Source organism: Microtus ochrogaster, unplaced genomic scaffold (assembly GCF_000317375.1).
Source record: "Microtus ochrogaster isolate Prairie Vole_2 unplaced genomic scaffold, MicOch1.0 UNK59, whole genome shotgun sequence".
In the NCBI taxonomy this organism is placed as follows: domain Eukaryota; kingdom Metazoa; phylum Chordata; class Mammalia; order Rodentia; family Cricetidae; genus Microtus; species Microtus ochrogaster.
In genome coordinates this window covers 1,611,464-1,619,592 of record NW_004949157.1, presented here as the reverse complement: position 1 = coordinate 1,619,592, position 8,129 = coordinate 1,611,464, and positions in this window count along the sequence as shown.

Below are 8,129 nucleotides of genomic sequence, written 5' to 3'. Positions count from 1 at the left end.
ATTAGCTTTCCCTGTCCTACCAGCAGTATAAATTGATTAGGACATTAAATGAAGCACAGTATATAAAGTTACATTTTATCTTATAACTAATAATATTAGTTACGGAAAATTAATAAATGAGACTGTCTTTTATGTTTGTTCTAAATTTGACATGGTAAATGCTATAGTATTATTTCTGATTCATATTCAATCAATATTTGACTCAATTATTCATTTTCATTTGCTGGTTTCCTAATAGTGAAAAACTTTCATTGTTAGTTTGGATCTTATTATGATACAGGATGAAATTACTATGTTAGCTTCTTTATTACTTAGGAGAGTTGATTGGTATGTGATACTTATTAATAGCACTTTAGAGTTGTAAGGTAGGTTTATATCTATATTGGAGAATCTTTAAAATATTTTATAAGACATAATCTTTTTCTACTTTACAAACAATGACAACATAAAATCATAATTGTTAGGATGTTTTCCAATATTATATGGTTATTTAATGTCATACAAGGTCATTAGTTCTTTAATTACACATGTAGTTTTATTTCAGAAATGTCAAATTTATTTTAATCTAATTAAATATCAGTGTTTATTGTCTTTCATTATGTAAAATTACCTCCAGCATGCATTTGTTCTAATCTCATTATTTTCATTCTATGGTTCCATATGAGATTTAATACTAATGAGTTTTCTATTGGTAAAATATGAGGCACATTGAAGGTGTCATATTATTGTATTATTTGTGATCAAATGAATTGGACAGCATTATAAAGATTTACATTTCTACTTAATTGGTAATGCAACAACTTATTTGAGACACAGTTTAGTACATTGTTACAATCACTATGAATAACACCTGAGATAATTATAATGAGAAAAGGTTTTGCTAACAGTTTTGGAAAATTCTTGGCCTTTATATAAATACCAAATACTACCCCCATTGCTTTGAATTTTTGGTAAGATAGCTCTCATGGTGAGACTGTGTGGGTCAATACAATTTAGCTCAAATAGAGGTCATAAAATAGTGAAAATAGACTGAGACATCATAAACCTCTTCACAGGGATACCCTCAATGACTTCAAGATTTCTAACCAGGCCATACTTTTTAAAGTTACCAACATTGCCCAATACCATCACTAGGATGATAAAGACTTAGATACCAATTAGTGCAAAAACAAAACCAACATACTTTACTGAATAGTTAATTAAGATGTGAATTTAAGTTTGCCCATTAGATTTACATAACATGTTTTAAAATTATTTGTTAATTTTTATTTTTTGTGTGTGTTTTGCCTGAAAAGCAGTGAAGTGACGTCATAAACCACCCAAAGGACTTTCAACATTTAAGTAACAAAGAGAAAACAATGATCTCTTAAAGGAAAATGGGAAAAATACTCAAAAATTGCACAAAAAAGTAAAAATAAATAAAGTAAAAATAAATAAAGTAAAAAAAATAAAGTAAAAAAAAATAAGGTAGAGGATATAAATATCCATTATTTCTAAAGTAAAACAGACACTTATTTTAAGTATATTTTGTGTTTATTTTTATTTTTATTTCATGTGTAAGGGTATTTTCCCTGTGCCTCATGTGCATTCGCAGATATTAAATCTCCTGGGACTGAAGTTACTGAAGGTTTTAAGTTACTTCACAGATATTGGGAAACAAACCAGGATTCTCTCCAAAACCAAAATCCAAACTATTGAACCATCCATTTAACATGTATGTTTAAAATTTTAAATAATACTTTATTACTGTATCTGTATGAGCATTTTACAAATATGTCTGCATACCATGTATATATAGTAAGTACCCACAGAGGACAGAGGGGGACATCAGATCTTGAACTGGAATAACAGATAGTTGTGAACTGCCTGGCAATGGAACCCTCACCTGTCAGCAATAGAGAAGGTGCTTTTAACTATAGACCTATGTCTCTTCACTACCAATTCTCTTTTCATAAATTTACTCTACATATAGTATAAAATTGATTTTTGTTTGTTTTTAGATTACTTTGTTTTTGAGACAGAGTCACATTATGTAACAACTGTCCTGTAATTCACTATGTACACTAGGCTGGCTTAGAACACATAGAGATTTCCCTGCCTCTGCCTCCAGAGTACTGGAACTACTGGCCTATACCACCATGCTATGCTCCCAATATAAAATTCTTTAATAGTATTTTTTTGTTAAATTTTCTTGAATGGAATGGGTTAACATTCATGTGTCTTTGTATTGTTCTTTTATTATGAACAATTTTAAGTATGTACAAGATCAGAGGGCCTAATGTGAGGAACCCATATGACAAGATAATTCAGTTCAGGATATGGCAATTTATTGCCAGTCACATCAGATATATTACCCTGATTCTCTGTTCCACATTTTTAATAAAATCATACATATAAAAGAACATTGTTCTTAAATAGTTTATTATATCCCATTATAGCAATAATCTCTCCTTTTAAAATAAAATTATACATTTTGGGTTAATTCTAGAGACAGAAATATTAAAAAAACTAGTGCAGTGAATTCTTTCCTAGTTTCACCATTTATTAGGAACATAAACTTAGAAAAAAAGCATAACCTGTTGCCTAAATTCATTCTTCTGTAAAATGAAGATAAAATAGGGTTATTGTGATGTATACAGGAAATAAAATCTAAATTGTGCTCAGTGTACATCACCTTTCATTATTAAACAAAGCAGTAGTAGTGTTGTCATTGTGTTTAATAACAACCATTTCAGGCCTGGAGATATGGCTCAACAGTTAAGAGCACTTGCTGCTCTTGCAGAGGAATGAGCTTTAATTCCCAGCACCCACATAACAGCTCACAGTTATCTGTAACTATAGTTCCATTTCATCCGTCAGCCTTTTCTGATCTTCATAGGCACTTCATGGACTAGCATACGGTGATACATGCAAGCAATACACCCATACATATAAAGTAGAAAATAATAAAATACTTAATAAAAAGAAATTTTAAGTAAATACAGTAGATGCTCTTAAATTATAATGTTAATTTGGTGATGATTTCAAAATGTAGTAATTTTTCCTTAGAAATAATTGTCTCCCATTTTTCACTTTATTTCTACTTTGGTGTGCTTTATTTTATTATTTTCCCTGTTCCTTCAAAACTCATATTTTACTTTCTGATAGTTAACTGTTAGATTTCCTTGGGGTTGTGTTTATGTCATCTTCTCATTTCACTATTTCCCTGGGTGATATAACTTGCAAATTTCATTCTTGAAAAAAACCCTTAAATAAGTATTTCCAGGCTAAACGTTTCTGAATTTCCCATCTCATGGTCATATACATATATATTTTTCTCATGTGTCCTTCAGGCATGCCACTCCAAACAAAGCTTTTGACCAAGCCAAGCAGCTTATTCAAATATGATCATGATCTGTTGAGCTACAGAAGTTAGAAACCTAAAGATAATCCACTCCTAGCTGTTTGAAGAAGGAGCATTAGTTTGCTCCAGGGATGCAGGCATTGAGAAGCTACCTGTGCTCCAGAACTTGACCCATGCACATTAGAGGCAGCACTAAGTGGACTCGGTGATTTAAAAAAAAATAAAGAACACATAAAATCAGGAGAGAATAGAGGTTAGAGTTATAGAGAGAAGTGGGTCAAGAAGGGATGGGGAGTAGATACGATCAGAGCGTGAAATTCTCAAACAATGTAAAAGATAATTCTAGATCCACACTGTTCCCGCTCTATGAGTGTATTCTACATCACAGAGTCAAGTCTCATTTAGTTTCAGTATAACTAGAACCTGACAATTCTTTGTTAACTCTACTGCCAGCATGACCCTTTCTCACTTGCATGTTTAAGAAACCTTGGTAGTGTTCCCGCAGACCTAATCTACAAAGTAAACTCAGAACAGGTATGGAATGTATTATATTGCCAACTTGTGGATTTTATGCAAAATTCAAAGATTAGGCTCCTGATTTGTGATCACATAATAATAAAACTCACAGATGTTAGAATATTTACAATTTTTTAGATGAATTCCTTAAATTCAGTAAGTGGCTTCTATATCTATTTGATTCCTTTATGTTTACAGATGACCTTTGTTTGGCCTAGAGTTGTATACTCTTCCTCCACTTGTGTTTCTATGGCTTTTCATTCTTTGCTTGTCGTTGAATGCTCCTTTTCAAATAAAATCTGTTTTATCATCTTAAGATTAGGTCCTTCAATTATATTTTTCATTTCATCTTAATTAGCATTTTCACAAAGAATATGAACTGCTAATATAAGTACTGCATTTATAAAGCCTGGAGCATGACAAGTAGTGATTAAGAAACTATAATTACCATTAACATTATTGCATTGTATTATGAGCAGTTTTGCTTGAAGGTCATAAAAATGTGAAGACTTATTAAATATTACTAGCTCTACATTTGGGATGACAAAGATTATTATCAGTGATATGAGAAAATAGCTATACTGAATTCTCTAACAATAGCCTAGTTCAACCTATGCACATTATTCACTAGGTAAACTCTGTGTATTTAAGTTTCTATTAAATCTTTTAATAGGTAAACTAAAATAACTTAGGTCAAACTTTATCTTCAAAGGGAGAATATTAGTTTTCTGCACTGCAAAGCCTTACATTGTGATGGTTTGAAACAGCAGTGATCAAAACAATTACACCGTGCTTTGAAAGTGTCTGTTTATTCATATGGGACCTCCTTCTACACTCCAAGGGTAAGTCTCTTCAAACTTTGCTTCAACTTTGATCAAACAGACTTAAAAGCCAGTCATAGGAAACAGGTCTGGTTATTTCATTGTCATTTATACTAAACCCAGAGTGTATTTTCTTTTTGTAGATTTATTTGAAATTCTGCAAAATTGTCATAGGGCTATAGACAGCCCTGATCGGCTAAGCCCTGCTTATATGCATGATAGTTCGAGAAAGCTCTCCAGCTGTGCTGAAGGATGTTCAAATCAAAGATCACAAATCACATAACTAGAAGAAACACTTGACAAAACTCTGATGGCATACTCTTTTACCTCTAGTTGCTCCTACTCATTAATAGACCTATTAGTTCATGAAGAAGTTAAATTCAAAATAAAAACTGAACTCTAGTGTGACCAATCATCATTTTATCTCAGCATACTATATCTTTCCAGACTCAAAATTATTAATACTGTTGTCACCAAATACTAAAACTTTTAAAGTATCTCTCATGTAACCAATCACTAGCATAATCTATTTTCTGAAATTTTGTATTATTTATCTCCATATGTCTAAGAATAAGCAAGAATAAGGCTTCGAAAATTCCCAGATTTATTTTAAAATGAAAATAATACATATTCTGACTGTCTTATTCTAAGCCATTTTTGTTGTTGTTGTTGTTGTTGCTGTTGTTGTTGTTACAAAGTTTTATATTTAATGTCATGATCCACACTTAGTTCAATGACTGGGATGGGAATTGATTTTATGTTTAATTATGAATAGGCAGTTGCTCAGGTACATTTGTTGAAAAGACTAGTCTGTCCTGGTTGAACAGTCCGTGTAAGCATCTCAAAATGTGTAGTGTATATTTGTGAGGTCTGTTTATTGAACCTTTATTAAGTTCCATTAATCTAAATGACTACCTCTCTGGTAATAGCATAGTCTCTTGATAACTTTAGTGAAACAGTAAATTTTAAAATATGAATTGACTTGTTTATCTTCATGTTATTCTTTGTCAGGAGATTTTCTTTAGCTATTGGTGCCCTTGCCCTTTTCTGCATTTAATTTAGAATGACCTAAAGAAACAATTTTAAAAATTTTAATAGGAATCACATTGAATTGAGCCTTTAAGTATAATTGAGCAAATCTTTACTAAATTGTCTTCTGATCTATAAACACAAAATTTCTCTCTTACTTCTTTAATTCACAATATATTTTTATCATCAAGATTTTGTTCATTTTGTTAAGCATTGCTGTAGAATATAATCATATTATTAATTTCATTTCCATTTATATGAACTAATACTGAACTTGTATTTTTAGGATTAGGAAAGTGTTTTGTAGATTTCTTGAACTTTTTATGTTGATAATTATGTCTTCTTCAAGTAGAGATTGTTTTACTTATTCCTTTCCCATGTGTATGCTTCTTATTATTTTTTTCATCTAATTTTACTAATGAAAATTAATATATTAGTTAACAGCTGCAATAACATTTTATATCATTGTCTTTTTCCAGGTTGAAATCTGTTATATCTAGTTTCTCACTATTAAGTATAATGACAGGTATAAGGTTTTTGCACAGATAATTTTTATCTAGTTGAAGTTTAAGTTCTTCCCCTTTAGTCATAAATTGATGGGAGACATCATGAATGCATGGTAGTTATTTTCAACTGTTTTTCTTTCATTTTCAGATAACATATATTGTTTGTATGGTAGATTATATTAAGTTAATTTAGAATAACAAATCAGACTTACAAACCTAAACTAAATCTAACTGGCAACAGTTTCAGAACTATGCATAGTTTTTTTTTTTTTTTACAGGATGTTGTAAAGTAATCCAATTATAGCATATTAGAAAAAATAAATGGTAGTAACATTAACGTTAATTTAGAAAGAAAAACATAGATTTTTGAGGTATATAATTTTTGAACATGTACATTTAAAGTAAGCTAACCTATCATCAAACCAATGAAGAAACTAAGATTTGTGGGTACATCATTTATTTATTGCTATATGTAATTAATATAACTTTAGATTAAATATGACACATTTCTTTTCTAAGATTTTCCTGGGTGTCAGTTAGTCCATTTCACATGTTACAATAAAATGTTCAAGTCTCAATAAGCTTGCAAAGCAGTAATTTTATAGTTCTGAAGTTTTAAAGGGAAAGTTACAAGCATTGATTTTGCTCTTGTGAGAACTTTATGGTAATAGTTTCATGATGGTGTTAGTGCATGTTAGAATAGACCTGATATTAACACAGGCAGTCAGAGAAACTAGTGTGCAAAAGAATCTTCCAAATTCACAACCTAAAAAGCCTCTGAATCTTCCATTAGCCTTTACCTCCTAAAGTTTCAATTGTATCTCTCTACCACAAAAATAAGGTTCTAGCTTCTAGAAGATTGATATTTGAAGATTAAATAATATAAAATTCACAGATTTAAACAACAGATTCCATAGTCATTTAACTTTAAAAATAATGATTAATCGAATCCATAATAATCCAAATTCTTAAGTGTCCCAAAGTTATTCAAAATTCTAAACAGATTAGGATAAACTGTTTAATTATAATTATTTATGAAACTAAAAATAGCCTACTTTCAAGTTTAAATGATTGGATATGCATAGAATAAATATCTGCTTTACAAAAGAGAGGAGTAATAAATACAAACATTATAAAGTTAAGATCAAAATCAAACAATTGTAACCCAGAGTTATGGGTACACAGAGGTAGAACGGAGCACACATAAGAACTTTCCCCATCTCTTTGTTGTTATTAACATGTTTATCAACTCAAGAATTTTGGCTAGCATTCACACTGCTGTTTTTTTTTTTAATTTGGGTATTCCATGCAGCCTCAATCCCATGTTCCCGTTAAGCTTGAATCCAGAATTTCAAGGTTTTCTTTTGAAATCTTGGTGGAATCTGTCATAAGCATATAATTGGTCTCTTTTGTGCTCTTGCAAAGCCAGTCTCTTGTATATGCCATAGAGCTCTATGCTAGTATTAGTGCAATAAAAAAGAAAGTTTGAGCCGGGCAGCAGTAGTCACACTTTTAATCCCAGCACTCGGGAGGCAGAAGCAGGCAAATCTCTGTGAGTTCGAGGCCAGGCTGGTCTACAAGAGCTAGTTCCAGGACAGGCTCCAAAGCTACAGAGAAACCTTGTCTCGAAAAGTCAAAATAAACAAATAAACAAATAAACAAATAAATAAATAAGCAAACAAACCACGTTTGAATTGTGGCTTATTGGCCATAGATCACTTTGACAGAATGTTAGAATCCAAGATAATCCTGTTTAAGTGATCGAGTGTTATATATAAATCTGTTGTTGCACCTCTAGAATTACAGGATATAGATCTGCTCCAGAAATACTTTGGTCTTGGGATTGAAGGGAGAAAGGAATGCAGACAGATTGTAAATATATATATATATATACATATATATATCTTTAATAGA